The sequence below is a fragment of the Trichechus manatus genome, unplaced genomic scaffold (genome assembly GCF_000243295.1).
Source record: "Trichechus manatus latirostris isolate Lorelei unplaced genomic scaffold, TriManLat1.0 scaffold00016, whole genome shotgun sequence".
Lineage (NCBI taxonomy): Eukaryota > Metazoa > Chordata > Mammalia > Sirenia > Trichechidae > Trichechus > Trichechus manatus.
This window is the reverse complement of record NW_004443952.1, coordinates 9,077,908-9,099,321: the sequence shown is the minus strand read 5'-3', so window position 1 is coordinate 9,099,321 and position 21,414 is coordinate 9,077,908. Positions and strand designations below refer to the sequence as shown.

At 37.3% G+C, this 21,414-nt stretch overlaps 1 protein-coding gene across 1 annotated transcript in view; it reads left to right on the top strand.

Annotated features, from left to right (window-relative positions):
• The first annotated feature begins 121 nt into the window (after window positions 1-121).
• The window catches only part of KIAA1958 (KIAA1958 ortholog), a 163,668-nt gene continuing 142,375 nt past the window's right edge, over window positions 122-21,414 (top strand). Inside the window, exon 1 of the mRNA XM_004372157.2 lies at window positions 122-263. The gene's annotated coding sequence lies outside the window, so the exon portion shown is untranslated. The remainder of the gene's footprint in view (window positions 264-21,414) is intronic.

Below are 21,414 nucleotides of genomic sequence, written 5' to 3'. Positions count from 1 at the left end.
CGCCCGTCGCGCTCGGAGGAGCCGGGAGCGCACGGAGCTGCGCGCGCCGGTCGGCCGAGCCAGGCTGGCGCCCCTGCTCGTGCCTCCGCCTGCTGCTTGCCGCCCGCCAGGCGCCTTCTCCGCTCCACTTGCCTTCGGTCCCGGTCCCCTTGGCCGCTCTCCCTCCCTTTCCTCTGTCCCGCCCCGTCCAGCCTAGGCTGCCCAGCTCCCGCAGGCCCCCCCACTGCCCGCGTTCCTATGGACAGACGCACAGACACCTGCAGGTGGGTGAGAGCCCGTGCGCGGGGCGGGGACGAGCGCGCCGAGGCTGCGACCTGGGCTGAGGAACCCCTTTGTGTGGGGGCTGGCCGCGCTGGGGTCTGCTCTGCCTCCCCCTCTGGCTGCCGCGCAGTGACCCGGCTGAACCCTCCTTTTGTCTCCTCTGTCGCGGGGAGAGTTCCAGAGGGAGGGCAGGGACCTGGGCGGCTGGACGTTGGCGGCACCAAGCTGGGGGAGTCTCAAAGGTGGAGAGCCCAGGCGGCGGAGCGGGCTACGGGAGCGAGCGCCGGCGGCGGTGGCGGCCGCAGCTGTGGTCTCGGCTCCTTTGGGGCCGGCCGGCCGCGCAGCATCTCCTGTGGACGCGGCGGCCGCGAGCGCGCCCCGTGGGTCTGGCTCGCCTGCTCCTGCTTTTGGATTTGTTTGAGGTGGAAAGGAGGGCGGGAAGAAGAAAGAAAAGATCTGCCCCTTTAGTTTCCAAGTCTCGGGATGGCTATGGAGAGGGGGAGAGAGGTGGTTCAGGGCTTTGCCCGACTTGTTTCCCTCATCCGGAGGCACACTGAGGTGCGTTTGGGGCGTGTGTGTAGGAACGTACATCGCTTCGGTCCCTTATTTATTGTTTCTAGCGGAGGAAGGCTTTCTCCGAAAGCCCCCCCCCCATCTGAGGCTGCGCACAGTGATTTGTATTTGTTATCAAATGAATCAAGAAATGTATCCCCCTGGATAAAAGGAGGGTGGGCTGACCAAAATCGGACCAAGATCAACGACCTGTTTTTTTTTCTCACCCCGGCGACTTTTTTTTTTTAATGTAAAGGTTAGATCGAGACATGCAAAAACAAAACAAAAAACAAAAACATGGCTGTTATTTTTACAATTATATATTAATTTTTGTCTCTTTAAAGTTTTAGGGTAAAGTTTTGTAATTTCCCAGACTCTTTAGGATTAACATGACAGAAAATTTGACGCATTAAAGTAACAGTTAATAAGTCAGTCAGGTAGTGACAGCTTCCAGTGTGGAGGTTAAATTGGAACGTAATAAATACTTGCCTAGCTTATCATTCAGGCTAAAACCTTCAGTTTTGCCGGTTTAAGATATGAGATATTTGACACATATGGAAGAACATGAATGTTAAAACGGATTCCCCCCCCCGCGATAGTGCTTTCTCTATTTTATTATATATAGCCATATATTCTGTTGGATTGTATATGGTGAATTTAGTGTTTTGAAAAGTACTGTAGGGTGATATATATGATTTATATTATTTAATTAGCTGGCTTTTTTTAATGAACAGTTGCTATGTATTTGTAGATCTTCAAATAAATAAAGTTGAATAAGCACCCCAAAAATTCACTCTACAGATTCAGACTTTAAATACAGGTACAGTTTTATTCTTTGTATTAATCTCAATCTATTGCTTACTTTTGGAGACATATATGTATCTCCCTAGTGTATGAGAATGTATGTTGACAAACTTAAGTCTGACAGTTATACCAAAGAGATTTTTAAAAATCAGGTTTGAGGGTACTCAGACAATTATTTGCACAGCCACATGTAGAAAATGGAGGCTTTCTTTAAAAAAAAAAAAAAGCATTGTCACCGAAACGCAAATGAAAAACGTTAAAGGGCAAAGTATTTATTATTTAAATTTTCATCAAGTATGATATAGCAATTCATCAGAAAATAATATACTATTTAATGCATGCGTAATTAGGCAAACTGATTTTTGTCACTATAAAGAAAAGATAGTTTATTATGCCTAAAATAGTGGTCTTTTTCTAAGGAGAAAAAAGTATCCTAGATTATTTCCCCAGTTACATTAACAGATTAATATTATTTATTGCATGACTAATTTTATAAATGCCTGGAGTGTATATTTATGAACACTACTTAAAACCTAGAAGATGTTACATCTAACAATGATCACCCTAACCCCTTTAAACTGATCAAATTTTATTAGTTCTTGCTTTAGACTTCCAGTATAGATTAGAAACTGCATAAAGGTACAGAACTCTGGTAGGCTCTCGCTCAGGTAGTCCCTTGACAAATATTCCTTTTCCTTTCCCATTAAAGATGGTTCAAAGAGGATGGGTATTGAAATTTGTTCAGTTTTTATCATGAATCTAGAATGGAGTTCTAAACCATTCTCAGAGTTTCAGCTCTTAGATACACATACTCTTCATCACCCCTTTGAAGTATTAAGAAAGATAAGCTAACAAATTGAATTGTTTATTTATGTGTTTACAAGCTTGTCAGTGGAAGTGATAAAGTTTAACAAAGTGTCACTGTGTAAACTAAACGTTAATAGAGTGTGGCCTGTGCTGAGAATTGCTTTGGCAAAGTTGTAGTTGTGCCTGACAGTTCCCTCAGATTGTCAGTGTAGTGTCTTTATGTGGACTGGCTAAAGGATAATGCCTTTTTTTTTTTTTTGCTCTGCTATGCAGTTATTAATTTTCTTTGTTTTTATAATAATAATATTTTAGTATAATCAGAAGCATTCCAGAGAACCTTTAATATTTTCAATTGATTTCCATTTTGGTAAGTTGACATTTAGGAAGGCATATAAATCTTTCACTTTTCATGGTTGAAGTATTTTTTTCTTCATTTTATGTTGTGACAAATAGATGCTACTTTCAGAAATTTGAATTTGTGTAAAATTGGAATTTTAACTATATCTGAGCAACATAAACTGACACCAATTTGTTTTAAAACAACGCTAAGCTGTCCACGTTTTACTGAACTTTTCTAGCATTTTCTAGCTTTTACGTATTTGCTACTTATCAGTGTGTTCTCATTAAAGGAAACTTAAAATGGCCCCTTTAACTAGAACCCTCAGATGACTAGCATTATAGTTAATAGTAACCAAATGCAAAGCTGAAAAGTAAGAGTTTGATTCTTTATAATAGGTTTCTGACTTTCAAGTCCTCCTTTTTCATGCAGTTTTTTGTAGTTTGGTGGGGATGCAGGTCTGATTCTAAGAGATGTGGGCAGTGACCTCCCATTCCAGACCTTATCCTGCGTTCCTTAAGAACAGTAGAAGCCCATGCTGATCTCCTAAAAATGCGGAGTTCATGCTTGGATTAATATTCTGCAACCAGATGTATGAGGCTGGCTCTGAAGACGCTTTTTCTCTCATATACTGTCAAAAATAGAGAAGCTGAAGATTGGAGAGAAGCCATTTATTTTGAACAGTTTATTTTCTGACAGTTTGTGTTTATAAAGAAACCTGTTCAAAATATTTACTTGAAAGATCTACATACTTGCCCAAAGAAACCCTACAGGTTTCTTTTTTTCATTTAAAAAGTTTCCATAGAGCTTAACTCTTACGTGATCCTTCTTGACCTTGTTTCTGATTAGTTGATTTATGGACTTTATTTACCAGTATGTTTGGAGAATTCTTTTGCTGAACTGAAATTGCACTCTGCCTGTGCTCTGGTCTGTTTCCTAGGTAACAAATGCACTGTACAGATTCCATAATGAGGACTGTGGTTGGCTAGTTACAGTGTAAATTCTGTTGTTTGGTAAAGCTTAGTCTCAAATTCAAATAAAGGTCAAGAGACCAAAAGTACTGAAAATGCAAATTTTTGAGTTTTATTTTGTATCCAGTGCCAACAAAGTTTAATAGCATTTTCTGGAAAAAGGCAAATTACACAGCAGTATTCAGGTTTATTTTACAAATTCTTACACTTAAACAGTTGGAGAGCTTTTTCACTATTTTCATATTGATAATGCCAATGAGTCTAATGACTAAAGAGGATGGATTTCAGAAACACTTTATCACACAAATAATATAGAAAGCAGAGGGATGTGGTCTAGAACATCAGTAACATTTTTGTATCAAAAGGAAAGTCAAATCATTTGCATCTCTAAAGATAAACTGTACAAGTTGATGTGAAATATAACTTTAAACAACTTTAAGAAAACATTAGAACTTTTAAGAAACTTGTAGAAACATAAAAGTACTTACCATAAAAGAATACATTTTCATTCTGCCTTTTTTCCCTCTGATCTGCTGGCACCAGGAAGCAAGCCTCTCCTTGATAGCTCCAAGCTAGAGAACAGCTTTCCCTTCTACCTTACTGTTCTCTTAAAATCTATGTCCTTTTTAGCACTAGATGCAGGGCAAAAAGTAGTATGTGTGGCATTCGTAATAATTATTACCTGTTTGTTTTAAAAAAGAAACTTCCAAAGAACAGGAATGCTATTAAAATCTACTGCTAATATCTTTTAATGCCTGAGAATGTTTTTGTTTGCTAATACCCAAGGATTCTGTTAGCTGAAACTTTTTTTTTAAACACTTTAATTCTAGTGAATTATCTACAGTTGCCTCTGTTGCTTTCCTTTGCTGGGCTGGATTGTTTTTGGATTATTCATTTATTTTTTTAGTTAATTTTTATTTCAGGCATTGGATATATCTTGGCTGGATTCTCTGTTTCTTCTTGGTTTTCCTCAAAATTGATGCTACTTTAACCTTTTCTTTCTTTTTCTAATTGCAATTTTTTTGTGTCCCTTCAGTGAAAGTCTGTTTTCCCTTGTAAATATTTATTGATATTATTTTTATTATTAATTTTATCTCTGAATTATCTAAGGGATAATCACCACATTTTAAGAGCTCAGTTTTTCTATTATGGGACTTCATATTTCTGAGACAGAGTTAACAACATTGTGAACTCCTACCCAGCTAGGATTCCTTCTTCCTCCCAGCATACCCTTTCCAGTGGCCCTTCATACACACATATTTTACTCCATATGTGTGATTTTATAGTAGTTTCATCTTTTATGATCTTTTTCACTCTATCAGTTAGTGCCAAGTGCAGTACAGAGCAATATGATCAACTCTATACGCCATTAAAAATAGCTAAAGTGGGTAAAGGCTTATTTTATTCACTTTTTATATTCATTATTTTTAAATGCTTTATTTTGAATGGTGTAAAGTAGAAAATTCTTAATAATTGGTTTAGATTACTGGGTAATATCAGTGTGGTGAAATGGAAGTGCTGATGCTGGTATTTTTTGGTGAGTTTCTTTTGGTGTTCTTTTTCAGATATTGAGCTTGCTCCTTGCATGATAAGTTATGCACTATCCTGGTCATTTCACCCATTGCTTGGCTGTTGACTCCCAAATCTTTATCTAGTCAGGGCCTCTCTTCTGAAATCCAAATCTTTGTATCCACCTACTGACTAGACATAGTCACTTGGATGTTCCACAAACATTTCACATTCAGTGTGCCTAAAGCTTGATTTAGTTATCTTTCTCTTAAAATCCGTGTCTTCTCTTGTATTCCATAGTTCAGTGAATGGTACCATCTTCTACCCATTTCCCAGTCCAGAAACTTAGGACTTATCTGTGACTGCTTCTTTATTCTCAGCCCTGTATCCATACATAATCAAGCCTCTAGACCATTCAATTCCAGCTCCCTAAGATTTATCAATTCTGTTTGCCCCGTATGAATCACATACTACTCTGTTATTCTTTCCCCCTCATTTTTTCTTAGTTTTGCAGTTAAATATATTCAATGTTCCACACAAATCTTTACACTAAAGCTTCTGTAATCATCATTCGGTAGTTTGAAGCTCATTGAATCCTCATAAATAGATCATGTGAATGATATCCTCTGCGTTTCATATTTAAGGTTGTTTATCTGTGGCTTTTATTCTTGAAGGTCAATTTGGCTAAATAAAAATATTAGCTCACATTTTTCTTAAGTATTCCAAACATGTTACTCTGTTGTAGAGGTCTGCAAACTTTTTCTGTCAAGGACCAGATAGTAAATATTTTAGGATCTGTGGGCCATACAGTCTCTGTCACAACTATTCAGCTGTGCTATTGTAATGTAAAAGCAGCCATAGAGAATATATAAATGAATGAGCATGGCTGTGTTCCAGTAAAACTTGATTTGCAAAATAGGCAGTGGGCCAGATTTGACTCATGAGCCATAGTTTGCCCAATCCTACTCTATTGTATTCTGGTATAAAGTGTTACTGTCAAAGTCTAATACTAATATGGTTTTATTTTCATTGTGACTTTATCTTTTTGCCTGTATACCCGAAGGAATTTGTCTTTAAAGACCAGTAATTTTACTAGAATATGTCTAAGTGTTGACTGTTCTCTGTTGATTTTGCCAGATGCACAATGTCTTTTTTTAAATTATATTGGCCTAAATATTTTTTCTTATATATGTTTTCATCAATTATAGATTTTATTATTTATTCTGTTCGATTGTTTTCTTTGGGGCCATCTGTTAAATGTATGTTGGATCTTTTTTGCTTATCTTTTCTATCTATACCTTTCTTCAAAAAATTTTTTTTAATGTCTGCTTTATATTTTTCCTTTATTCTAGTTCTTTTAATGTACTTTCCATGGTATGTATCTGTTCATCCTAACATTCCTTCTAGTTTTGTCTTCCTTATTGAAGTTTTTTCTTTTTTCTTTTCCATTTTATCCTAAACTCTATCAATTTCTCTTTGTATATCCTTGTTATCTAGCCATTTTCATTTCTTAGCTTTTTCTATTTCTGATACAGGTTGTTCTTTCATAGCTTCTATCATTTTCTTAATTTCTTTTAATTCATTTTGAAATATTAGGTTACAGTTCTCATCTACTTTATGGCCATATTTTTGTGCTGTGCCTTCATTGGCCATTGTTACATTATTTGGTTAATATTCATCTTTTTTCTCACAGTACCTTTTCATAGAATTAAATTGTGTTCTTTTTCTGTTGTTTATGTTTAAATTAGATGCATCTACTTGTACTTAGGAGATGGTTCTTATGATGGGGTGGGAGTGAGCCAGTGTAGTTTTCCTAGTTTCCTGGTTTGAAGGTATTCTCCTTTACTGTTTATGTAAAAACCAAAAAACCAAACCCATTGCCATCGAGTCGATTCTGACTCATAGCAACCCTATAGGATAGAGTAGAACTGCCCCATAGGGTTTCCAAGGAGTGGCTGGTGAATTTGAACTGCCAGCCTTTTGGTTAGCAGCTGTAGCTCTTAACCACTATGCCACCAGGGTTTCATTGTTTATGTGAAGTATTTATAAATATGACTTCTCAATTAGAACCAAAGTGAGATAGCACTGCATACCCACCAGAATGACTACATGAAAAACATGGGAAATACCAAGTTTTGGTGAAGATGTAGAGTAACTGGAATTTTCAAACACTGCTATAGGAAGTGTAAATTGGCATGAAGTGTGAATTGGTACAAGCAATTTGGAAAGCTCTGTCTCAGCATCTCCTAAAGCTGACATATGTATATTCTGGGATTTGGTAATTTCACTCTTAGACATATATGTATCACTATAAATGTACTAGAATTGTCATAGCACTATTAGCTCCAAACTGAAATCTTCTGGATGCTCATCAGTGTAATATGTGATAGAGTGTTATGTTGATGACCCCAAATAAATCACTTCTGGTAACTACACCCTTGGGTTATCTTCTCTTATTGTGATTTTGATTTTGGCCATGTAATTGCTTTGGCCAGTGGGACATTCGCAAGTGTGGGACAGCAGAGGCTTGATAGATGCTTGCACATTGGGGGAATACTGCCCTGAAACTATCATAAAAGGAAGTACTAGAGCAGGAGAGGTCACCTGGAGGATAATTGAGGCACCCAGCCAATGACCAGCACTTACTATCAGACATGTGAGTGAGACCATCTTGGACCTTCCAGCCCACCTGACCCTCTAGCTAAAAGTAGCCACATGAACAAATCCAGGTAAAGCTAGGAGAGAAACTGCCAAACAACTCACAGAATTGTGAGAAATAATAAATTGTTGTTTTAAGCCACTAAATTTGGAGGTGGTTTGTTACTCAATAGTAGTAAACTGAAGCAGAATGGATAAATAAATTGTGGTATATTTACCCAATGGAACACTATAGAGCAATGAGAGTGAACAGTCTACAGCTACCTGCAGTAGTATGTATGAATCTCACAGAAAGAAGCCAGACACAAAACAGTTCATACTGTATAATCCCATTTATATAAAGTAGAAAAACAGGGAAAACCAATCTATTCTGTTAGAAGTCAGGATAGTGGCTACTCTTGGGGAATAGTGACTAGAAAGGAGAAACAGGACTTCTCCGGTGCTGGTAATGTTCCATTTTTTCATCTGGATGCTGATTACATAAGTGTGTTCAGTTTGTGAAATACCAGCAAGATTTTCACTTACGATTTCTCCCATTTCTCGTTGTATATTATATTTCGACATAAAGGAAGAAATATGATCTCTCAATAAGCCATCTCTATTTGAGATCTGCCTCCTTGATTCTCTCTCTCCTTTAACCCTAGTGATACCTCTTTGATTTAGATTTTAGTCCCAGCAATTTTCTTTCCCAGGCCTGTATCAGGTCCCCATAGTCTTTTGCAGTCTCCCCCAGAAGCATAAAAAACCTTGTTGGTTGTTCTCAGATCCATTTCATTCAAAAGAGGCCCTCTCTTTTTCAGAGTGAGTGTTGGTAATTTGTTTTCCCAGCTCATATAATCATCAGAACTCTCCCTTTTTTCTTCCCACTTACCCAGATGCCTATCTTGTGTGATCCTGTTATTGTGGCGGTTTCAGTCCTGCTCACTCATCTGGGCTTCATAGGACTACCTTATCACCTAATTTTGTGCACCTAAACATTGTATCTGTGGATTTTTTTCTTTTGTTACGCTGGTTTCTTTCTCTCTCTCTTTTTCATGGAGATAATTGTAGATTCACATGCAGTAGTAAGAAAGAATACAGAGAGATCCCTTATATATCTTGCCCAGTTTCTCCCAATGATAACATTTTGCAAAACTGTAGCACAGTATCACAACCAGGATATTGACATTAATACAGTCTACCAGTCTTATTCAGGTTTTCCCTTTTTTACTAGTATTCATTTATGTGTGTGTGTTAAGTTCAATACAGTTTTATCATCTGTGTAGGTATCTGTTTCTACCAATCCCTGCATCTCTCCCTCAAGTACTCCATCCCTAACCCTTGGCAACCATTAATTTGTCCTCTGTTTATGAAATCTTGTCATTTCAAAAATGTTATGTAAATGGAATCATACCGTATGTAACGTTTTGAGAGTGGCTTTTTTTTTGTTTTTGTTTTTTGCGTAGCATAATTCTCTGGAGAGTCATCCAAGTTGTTGCATGTATCAATAGTTTGTTCCTTTTTATTGCTGAGTATTATGCTGTGGATGTTCCACAGTTTGTTTAAACATTCACCTCTTGAAGGGCATCTGAGCTGATACTAGTTTTTGGCTATTACAAATAAAGCTGTTACGAACACTTATATACAGGTTTTGGGATGAACGTAAGTTTTGATATCTCTGGCATATATACTTAGGAGTGTAATTGCTGGGTCATATGGTAGTTGTGGAAACCCTGGCAGTGTAGTGGTTAAGAGTTTGGCTGCTCCATCTAAGATACTCCACTGGTTTCACCCCTTGGGGAACAAGGGAGAATGAAGACAACAAGATACAAGGAAAACATTAGTCCAAGGACTGATGGACCATAGCTACCACGGCCTCCACCAGACTGAGTCCAGTACAGCTAGATGGTGCCCAGCTACCGCCACTGACTGCTCTGACTGGGATCACAATAGAGGGTCCTGGACAGAGCTGGAAAAGGATGTAGAACAAAATTCTAACGCACAAAAAAAGACCAGATTTACTGGCCTGACAGACTGGAGAAACCCCGAGAGTATGGCCCCCGGATACACTTTTAGCTCAGTGGTGAAGTCACTCCCGAAGTTCACCGTTCAGCCGGGGATTGGACAGCCTCATAAGACAAAACGGGACTAATGAGGCACAGCAGTCCAGGGACAAGGACTAGAAGACAGGAGGAGACAGGAGAGCTGGTGATAGGGAATGCAAGGTTGAGAAGGAACACTGTTGACATGTCATGGGGTTGTTAACCAGTGTCATAGGGGGCAGTATGTGTACTAACTGTTTAATGAGAAACTATTCTGCAAATCTTCATCTAAGGTACAAAAAAAAAAGAATTATCTATGTGAGATCAAACTGACAACAGCAACTCTAAAGGTTTGACGGGAAGCCTAGGGGACAGTGAGTCGAAGATAATGGTGATGGAATAATTTGGAAAAGGATGTTGAGAGCAGCAGCACAACTGAAAGAATGTAATCAGTGTCACTGAATTGTACATGTAAAAACTTTTGAAATGGTGTAACTTTGGCTGTGTATATTTTCACTAAAGAAAAGGTCCTCCAGGGTTGAGAAGGGAGAGTGTTGACATGTCGTGGGGTTGTTAACCAATGTCATAAAACAATATGTGTACTGGCAGTTTAACGAGAAACTATTTGTTCTGTAAACCTTCATCTAAAGTACAATTTAAAAAAAAGAAAAAAAAAAAGAGTTCCGCCGCTAACCAAAAGGTTGGCAGTTCGAATCCACCAGGCATTCCTTGGAAACCCTATGGGGCAGTTCTACTCTGTCCTCTAGGGTCGCTATGAGTCAGAATCGACTTGACAGCAGTGGGTTTATGGGTATGGTAGATGCATGTTTTGGTTTTTTCAAGTAATTGCCGAACTTTTCAAGAGTGGCTGTAGTATTTAACATTTACCATTTATATTTACCAGCAGTGTATGTTGGATCCAGTTTCTCCACCTCCTTGTCATCATTTGGTGGTGTCACTATTTTTTATTTTAGCCATTCTGATGGGTATGTAGTGATATCTCATTGTGGTTTTAATTTGCAGTTCCCTAATGGCTAATAAGGAGCCCTGGTGGCACAGTGGTTAATAGTTGGACCAAAAAAAAGTTTGACCTTTTGCTGACCAAAAGGTCAGCAGTTCAAATCCACTAGCTACTGCTTGGAAACCCTATGGGGGCATTTATACTCTGTCCTACAGGGTCGCTATGAGTTGGAAAAGACTCGACGGCAACAGGTTTGGTTTTTGGAGCCCTGGTGGTGCAGCGGTTAAGAATTCGACTGCTAATGAAAAGGTTGGCAGTTCAAATCCGCAAGCAGTTCCTTGGAAGCCCTACGGGGCAGTTCTTCTCTGTCCTGTAGAGTCCCTATGAGTCAGAATCGACTCAATGGCACAATGAGTTTAATGGCTAATGATACTGAACATCTTTTCATGTGCTTATTTGCCATCTGTATATCCTCTTCAGTAAAATGTCTCTTCATGTCTTTTGCCTATTTTCTAATTGGATTTTTTTAAGAACTGTTTAAGTGTTTGTGAGTTCTTTCTGTATTCTAGATACTAGTCCTTTGTTAGATATATGGTTTGCAAATGTTTTCTCCAAGTCAGTAGTTTGTCTTTTGATCCTCTTCACATGGGCTTTCACAGAGCAAACATTTTTAATTTTAGTTTTACCATTTTTTTTCTTTTATGGGTAGTGCCTTTGGTATCAAGTATAAGAACTCTGCCTAGCCCTAAGTCCCATAGAGTTTCTTCTATGCTGTTTTCTAAAAGTTTCATAGTTTTGCATTTTATGTTTAAGTCTGTGATCCATTCTGTGTTAAGTTTTGTATAAAGTGTGGGGTTTACGTTAGGGTAGATGTTCATTTTTTGCCTGCAGATACCCAGTTGTGCCAGCACGATGTGTTGAAAAGGTTATTTTTCCTCCATTGAATTGCTTTTGTGAACCTTTGTCAAAAATCACTTGAACATATTTGTGTGGGTCTATTTCTTGGTCTTCTGCATTTATTTTTATCAGTAAATTTGGGGCGAGTCCAAAATTAAGCCTCTGCCAACTGTCTCGTTTGCTTGGTAATTCTTGGTTCATTCTTAAGCATTTTTTGTTGTTGTTGTTGTTATCTTGAACAACTATTTTTTCTTTTGATCAAGGGGACAAATATTTGAGTAGCTACTTGTAAGTGGTAAGATATGCAAGAATCTGATTATAAACAGCTTTTCTAGTTCATCTGCTTTATAATATAGGGATAAGCTGATACATATTTATTACAGGGACTTTAGTTCTTTTCTAAATTACTCAGTTTGTTTATATTTCCATGACTCTTTTGGTTCAGTAATTTGCCTCGTTTACCTGGTATATTCAGAAAACAAGGAGCTCTCTATTAGTGACTTTCCTATATAACTAAAGTTTATCTCCTGGGACAAAACTTAACATTTTAATCATTTTTAATGAAAATGTTCCCCAAATGTAGTCTGCTCAATTTAAGTAAAAGCGGCAATTTGTTTTTGGAGATCTGCCAAAGGAATCCTTTTCTGGCATCAGAATGAACCCAAGCAGATACAGGTATATTTTCAAGACTTTTTTCCCCTCCCTGGAAAATTGTCTGAAGTTCTCTGGCCTTGAAGTTTTGCAACTTTAGGCCAGTTTCCCATAATCAGTGCAGGAAAGGCACAATCCACCCAACTGACAAATCCATCAAATTCACTGATTTATCAAAATATTGTTTAAACAGCTGTTTAAAATTTCTGTTAAATTTTAGCTAAAAGTATTCTCATTTTATCTTCAGAGCAACATTTTCAAAAGGAATGTTCTCCTTTTGAAAGCTAAAGATCATGTGATGGTTTAGTCTTCTTACAAATTTTTTTAAAAATATATTCAGTGGATGTGAATATACTGAATGAAAATGAATATATTCTTGTAAATATATTCTGCCTATCAGTCCATTTTGCTTATGATTATATTTGATGAATATATACTTTTTTTTTAAAATAGTACTTTAGGTGAAGGTTTACAGAACAAATAGTTTCTCATTAGTCAGTGCACATATTGTTTTATGACATTGGTTAACAACCCCATGACATGTCAACCCTCTGCCTTCTTGACCTGAATGTATATATTCTTGATATGTATATACCCATTGCTGTTGAGGCGATTCTGACTCATAGCAACCCTATAGGACAGAGTAGAACTGCCCCATATGGTTTCCAATGCGCGGTTGGTGGATTGAATTGCCGACTTTTTGGTTAGCAGTTGGGCTCTTAAATTAATTTTTGGCCAACTGGCTGTCTTTTTTATGTCAGGCAGAAGTCTTACCACAAAGTAGAATTCCTGAATATTTACATTTCTCTAATGATATCTTTACATCCAGAGTATACTACACTGATAAGGTATAAAATCTGCTCTTTCCATTAATGAAATAATTGCCTCAGAAGTTTACAGCTTTTCCTATTAAAAATTATTTTGTGTCAAAATTTATCCTATAGACTTATACCTTTTTAGTTAATGCCTTCCAGTTAATCTCCAAATAAATATTTTGTTTTTTTAAAAGCATACTATCCATCTGAGAAATAAGTACATCCCTAACACATTACATAAAAGAAACAATATTTTTGTTGTAAATGAAAGAATGTAATTCTGTATAATGTTTTTTGAGAGAAAGATACACTGATAAAAAGATCAGTCTTTTTGGCTATATAAAAGCTTAAACTTCTTTAATAAAAAACAAAACAATAAAATTAGAAAAGAAGGCAACAGTCTGCAGAAAATATTTGCAACCATGTAATAGACAAAGAGCTGATGTCTTTATGATATTTTATTATTGTTTGTTTTCATGATTTATAAAAAAGTAATAAAGCTCCAATGAATAATAGATAAAATGAAGACAATTTATAAAAAAGGAATGTTAAGCCTCACTAGTAATTAAACGCAAATTAACCTGGCAGTGAGATACTTTTTTAAACGTATCAAATTAGCAAAGATATAAAATGAGATAGTACCTACTGCTGATGAGGGAAAAGGAGGGAAGGAAATTATTCTCACATACATTGCTGATGGGAATATTGGTGGTATTCTTTTTTTTCCTTTTAAAACTTTGAAGTAAAATATATGTACAGAAAAGTGCCCATATCATATTGTACAGTTAATGAATTTTTATAAATTGAATCCATGTGACTAATACTCAGGTTAATAAACAGGACATTATCAGCACCCCAGCAGCAACCTCTTATGCCCCTTCCAGTAATGAACACTCCTCTTCTCCTCTGAAGGAAAATAAATATCCTGACTTCACAGCAGAGCAGTTTTGCCCATTTTTATAGTTTCTGTAAATAGAATCCTACAATATATACTTTTTTTGGGTCTGGCTTCTTTCATTCAGTATTAAGTTTTTGAGATTCATCTTTATTTGTTGCATATGATTATGGATCATCCAGTCTTGTTACTATGTAATATTCCCTTGTATGACTATACCACAGTTATTCATCCTACTGTTGATGGGCATTTAGGTGGTTTTCACTTTTTGATGATTATAAATAGATCTGTCTGTATTCTAATACATGTCTTTTGGTGATCATATAGATGCATTTCTCTTGGGTCTATTCCTAGGAGTAGAATTGCAGAGTCATAGGGTATATACATTGAGGTTTAGTCGATAACTGCAGGTTTTCCAAAGTGTACCAAGTTATATTCCTACCAACCATGTATAAGTTTTCCAGTGTTCCACTTCCTCATGATTATCCTTTTCAAAAGCAATTTGATAGAATGTATCAAGAGCCGTAAATATATTCATACCCGTTTGTCTAGTAAGTTTACCCATTGAAAAGATGGAAAAAGGTACATGCACAAAGATGTTCAATGAAGCAGCGGTTCGGGACCATAGGCTAAATCTAGCCTGCTGTGGCCCAGATTCAGCCACAACCATTTGTTGTCTGTGACTGCTGTTGCGCTACAGTGGCAGAGTTGAGAAGTTGCAACAGAGACCTTGTAAAGCAGAAAATGTTTACTATGTAGCCCTTTCCAGAAAATGTTTGCAACTCCTGCATTAAAGCATTATTTAGAATGGTAAAAGATTGACAGCAACCGGTATGTCTATCTATAGGGGAGTTACTAGATAAATTCTGGTATAAACACTTGATGGAATAGTATTTAGCCTTTTTTATTGTGATAAAAATATATATAACAAAACATTTGCCAGTTCAACATTTTGTGCATGTACAATTCAGTGACATTGATTACTACGTTCATTATGTTGTGCAACCATCACTACTGTCTGTTTCCAAATTATTCCAACGCTGTTAACAGAAAGTCAGTGCCCCATAAGCAGTGACCCTCCCTCCCACTCCTGGTAATCACTAATAAACTTTGGTCTGTGTACATTTGTCTATTCTAGATATGTCATGTAAGTGGGATCATACAATATTTATCCTTTTGTGACTGACTTATTTTACTTACCAACGTTTTCAGGGTTCATGTATGTTGTAGCATGTGTCGGGACTTCATTTCTCTTTATGGCTGAGTTATATCCCATTATATGGATATACTGCATTTTGTTTATCCATTCATCTGCTGATGAACATTTAGGTTTTCTGCGTTTTGCTTTTGTGAATAATGCTTCAGTGAATATTAGTATACAAGTTTCTGTATGCATTCTTGCTTTCAGTTCTTTTGTGTATATACCTAGGAGTGGAATTGCTGGGTCATGTGGTAGTTCTGTGTTTAACTTTTTGAGGAACTGCCAAACTGTTTACCACAGTGGCTGCATCATTTTGCATTCCTGCCAGCAGTGGATGAGGGTTCCAAGTATATAGCCATTTAAAGTGATGTTATAGAGATTATTCCCCTAGCAAATGTTCATTGGGCTTTTGCTATTTGTTAGATACTTGTCTAGGTGCTGGGAAGTCAGTAAGGACAAAAATTCTTGCCGTCTTAGAACTTTAGTTTTAATAGGAGAGACAGAGAGTAAACAATAAAATAAAATAACGTGTGATAAATGCTTAGAAAAAAACAAAAGGCGAGGAAAGGTGATACGAAATGTTGCAGAGTTGAGGCTTGACATTTTCAGTAGGGTTGCCAAGGAAGGCCTCACTGATAAAGTGACTTTTGAGTGAGGTCTTAAGAGTGCTAGACATGCAGGTATTTGGAGGAAGAGAATTCAAGGAGGAAGGAGCATCCAGTGCAAAGGGCCAGAGTTGGAAGTGTGTGTGCTGTAGTCTCAGAAAGAAGAAAGCGAAGGGCTGCTGGAAAGGGCAGGAAGGAGAGAGTAGCAACAGATGAGGTTGGAGAGGTAGTGGGAGGGGGGTGCAGTCATGTAGCACCTTGTGGCAACATGAAACCAAAACCAAACTGCCGGAGTTGACTTGGATTCATAGCTAAGACAGAGTAGAAGTGCCCCATATTGTTTCCAAGGCTGTATATCTTTACAAAAACAGATTGCCACATCTTCCTCCCGTGGAGTGGACGGTGCGTTTGAACCACGGACCTTTGGGTTAGCCGCTGAGCCGTTTAACCACTGTGCCACCAGGACTCTTTGGCAACATGAAAAAGTACCTATTATAAATTGTTGAAGTAGATAACAAAAAAGAGTGCAGTTTTTTTTTCCCTTCTTCCCTCTGCTCAATAATGATAATCATGTAAAGGTATGCATAAGAAAAAAAAGAAGGAAAGAAAATATTCTAAAATGCTGTCAGTGTGTATGTGCTGGGATTATGAATGATATTTTTTTTTTCCTTTTTGCCACATTTCCTGTAATTTGGCTATATTTTATAATAAAAAGTATATTTAAAAACCTGAAGGATTTTGCATATTTATGGGTTTCAGTGCCTTAAAAATCAGGTACTTAAGATCCTCCCCCAGTTGACTGTAACCTGACCTATTGTTGGTGGGCAGCAGTGTCTTAATTCATTTAAGGAGTAGTTTGTTCTAATTATTAGTCTTGCAGTGTTCAAACTGGAAGGAACTGTAGAGATTATCTGCTTTAATCCTCTGATTTTATGGCTGAGGAAATGATCTGGAGAAGTGAAGGAACTTGAACTTCCAGTTCTTTTTTATGGGTGTTTGTATGTTCCATTACCATTGAATCCAGCACTTCAGTGATTAATAATTTACCTAATATTTAACTTAAAAAGAAAATCCTCATAAATAATGAAATCTAAATCAGTTTTATCAAAATCTTGTCAGGGCCAAAACCACTGTAGCAAACGTGGTGCCAATAATAAATTCTTCTGATTAGCGTCCTGGTTAAGAGCATGGACTTTGGACTCAGACTTCCTGGGTTCTTGTGTTTGTCTCTGTTAAATCTTGTTTCTGGCCCTTATTGGTATGTAGCCTCTGTGCTTTAGTTTCTTCATTTATAAAATGGGTATAATACTAAGTACCACATAGGATTGTTGGGAGTATTTAATGAATTAATGAGGGTACAGTTCCAGGCACATAGGAGCAATTATTGAGGTTTAAATATCTAGAAGCGAGGGTATTTGAACACTAGATACCAGAGAAAATTGAGTTCAACAAATTCTTGAATTGTATACAGTAGTCTAAAGCCTATATACGTCTGTCTAGTTTCACTTCATAGGTAACACCCAGTAATTTATTTATTAAGAACACTTGAAGCTAATAATCTTAATTATTAGCACAGTGGTTTCAGATCATGTGCTGTTGTAGCACTTAGCCAAAAACCCTTCACAGATGGCTGTCATATTTTGGAGAAAATGTAGTTTATTTGTTTCAACAGGAGAAATCCGGTGATAGTTTGTTAGGGCAGCAGCCTGCTGAGTTCGCCTTGTGATGAAACGTGGGGCAGGATGATTTGCAAAGGCCAAAACAGTGTCCAGCCAGCTCTGGGGAAAGATTGCTTGTTTACTGGAGCATGCAAGAACTTTGCTTTGTGAGTATATATAGGTCAGGATAGTAAAGAGCTCTGTTTTAAATAGACACAGTGATGAACCTTATAGGGCAGTTCTACTCTGTCCTGTAGGGTGGCTATGAGTCGAAATCGACTCGACAGCAGTGGGTTTGGTTTTTTGGTTTTGTGGTGAAGGAGGGGATCAAGTAAGAAGGCACAAGTGAGATTGTAACCCAGTTCTTTGAAGTGTGCCATCAAAATTCCAGTGTTTGAAAGTGTCCCCTAACCTGAAAGAGGCTGAAGACCAGTGAACTCACAACAATAGATGTAATTGAGAATAAACAGCCTTTTTATTTTTTTACAAAATAAAATTTTAAAACATATGGTAAAGCTCTGGGTAAATTTGAAACAGAAAAAAAAATGAAATTTAACTTCAGAGTGCTATAACAATTTGTGAAAATAAATGTTAGATTTTTCTTTATATTCTTTTCGTTAAGGATGATTTTGTATGTGTGGTGTGTCCCTAATGTATTTTGTATGTGTGACTAGTTGGGCATTGCATAAGATTATATTACTTTTTACTGGGAAAAGTCTGAAGTCTTTGTCTAATGTTTTTGTTTTTTTAAGTACTAAGTCTTCAGAAGTTTTATTTGCTCAAACTGCTGCTGCTGCTTTTTATTTATTTTTAAACGTAGCTGGATAACTACAAACATAGTTAGCAGTGTTTCTGCCACACCAGCTTTATAAGAAAGTTTTTGCCTCTCTTGAAGAATCATTGGTTGTGACTTAGGGTTTTTGTGGGCACAATAATTTTGAATAGAACCTGGGTTTAACTAGAAATGTGGTGGTTTTGGTAGCGAGGTTGTAACAGGACTCAGATACTTACATATTTATTAGTACATTGCTGTTGTAGCAATTGTGGTATTTAATTGAATCTGAAGGCCACTTGGAATTTTCCTAATTCATTATATTAAAGTGAGTGGAAAGACCTCTGAGAAAGTTTTTTTTTTTTTTTTTTAAATGCAATTCAATATTTATAATTTAGTTAATAGTTAAGCTAAGGACTTTAGAAGCTTTTTTGGGGAAGGGAAGCCATACATTTACAGACCTCTTCCTGAAGCATGAATTTGTAACACCGAATTAGCCTTTCTGCTGATACATAAGGCTCTGCCTGGTCCAGCAAGTGGCATGTGACTCGGATTTCCCTTGTAACACCCTTGCCAGCTACTCTTTTCAGGGTTTAGGTTGTTACATCATGTGCATGTAATTAATCTTGAATGCTCAGGAAGGATGCGTGGAATTTCTCCTTAGGTTTTAAGTAATGACTAATTAGATATTTTAGTTTAATTCTTTGCATAGGAGTCTTAGTTCAGTGTGATAAATGTGCACCAGTACCACCAAGGGAACTAAATATCTGTCTACTTGGATATCCGTCAAACTTTGTGTACCTGGAAGATCCAGGTATGACCCTGAGATATTGTGTCTTTTAGCTTTACTTGGCAATTCTTAATCTTTTTGTAGGTTTTTGACCTCTTTGAGAATCAGATAAAAGTTTTTAACTCTCTTCTCAGAAAATATGTATCTGCACATGCAACACACAATTTTGTGTAAAATGTCAGAGAACATATGGACCTCCTAATGCCTGATGGGCTTCTAGGGAAAACTTAAACTTTTTTGAAGGAGGAGGGAGTGATACGGTATTTTTTTCCATAAGAAATCCATTTAATTTATTGTTTCTGATAAATGTGCTAGTTGTATGCATCTGGTTAAATCATTCTTCTGCACAGTAAGTTATGGAAAAATAGAGTTTCACTGCTAGTGTATTCACAAAGGCAGTCTAGCTAGGAAAAATTAAAAAGTTGAAATTCTCATTCTCATTTCTAAGGGAATAAAGAGAGAGAATTCATTTTGTCAAGCATTACAAATAAGCATGTACTAAAGCTGCTGCATATGATGATCACATATCTTTGAAACACCCCAAGAAAGGTAATTTGCATGAAAGATGATTATTCAGTAGGGCTTTAATTTACAAGAAACATTCCACCATTTAATTGAGCCCTCTAACACAACACTGCTTCTGCTTCAATAGATTTGCATTTGCTTCCTGCATAGGTACAGTGCCGTAAGGGTGGTAAAAATCTGATTCAATTTAGCTCGAAGGTGAAACAACAGCTGAAAGCTATGCCATAAAAATATACGCTATTAAACATCTGCAGATTGTTTTTGAAATCAGTTTTCTGTTGGCTAGTTTGTACCATAAAGCTGATTGTCTGATTGTTTTTTTCTTAATAAGATTTTTAGATTGTTTTGCCTGCTTGCCGCTAGTTAAACTGCATGGTTCAACTTTTAAAATTTTCGCCTCTATGGGCTATTCACCTGTATCATACTTTTGCAAAATAAGCAACCATAGCCTGCATTTAAAGTCATTACAGGAAAAAATAATTTGGCGATAAAGAAGATGAATTTCAACAAATAGCTGCACTGTGATTAAAATGCCTACAAAGATAATATATAGTTAAAAAAAAGGGGGGGAGGGTTAACGTAGATAATGTTTTTGTCTTAATCCTCTGTCAGTTTCAGCTAAATAGTGTGTTGATCAGCTTTATTATGGAGAAGAAGATGAGCCTCGAACTGACTCCTTGTAGATGTTCCAACCTTGTTGTTGTTAGGTGCTTTCAAGTCACTTCCAGCTCGTAGCAACCCTGTGTACAACAGAATGAAACACTGCCTGGACCTCGCCATCCTCACAATCGTTGTTATGCTTGAGCCTGTTGTTGTAGCCACTGTGTCAGTCCATCTCATCGAGGGTCTTCCTCTTTTTTGCTGACCTTCTACTTTACCAAGCGTGATGTCCTTCTCCAGGGACTGATCCCTCCTGATAACGTCTGAAGTGTGTGAGACAAAGTCTCACCATCCTTGCTTCTGATGAGCATTCTGGTTGTACTTCTTCCAAGACAGATTTGTTCATTCTTCTGGCAGTCCATGATATATTCAAAATTCTTCACCAACACCATAATTCAAAGGCATCAGTTCTCCTTCGGTCTTCCTTACTCATTGTCCAGCTTTCACATGCATGTGAGGCACTTGAAAACACCGTGACTTGGGTCAGGCGCACCTTAGTCCTTAAAGTGACATCTTTGCTTTTTGACGCTTTAAAGAGGTCTTTTGCAGCAGATTTACCCAGTGCAATACTTCATTTGATTTCTTGACCGCTGCTTCCATGGGCATTGATTGTGGACCCAAGTAAAATGAAATCCTTGACAACTTCAGTATTTTCTCTGTTTATCATGATGTTGCTTATTGGTTCAGTTGTGAGGATTTTTGTTTTCTTTATATTGAAGTGTAATCCATACTGAAGGCTGTGGTCTTTGATCTTCATCAGTAAGTGCTTAAGTCCCCTTCACTTTCAGCAAGTAAGGTTATGTCATCTGCATAACAGGTTGTTAATGAGTCTTCCTCCAATCCTGATGCTGCATTCTTCTTTATATAGTCCAACTCCTTGAATTATTTGCTCAGCATGTAGATTGAATAAGTATGGTGAAAGGATACAACCCTGACACACACCTTTCTTAACTTAAACCACTCAGTATCTCCTTGTTCAGAAAAGAACATGGAACAAGGGATATCATTGCTGATGTTGGATGGATCATGGCTGAAAGCAGAGAATACCAGAAAGATGTTTACCT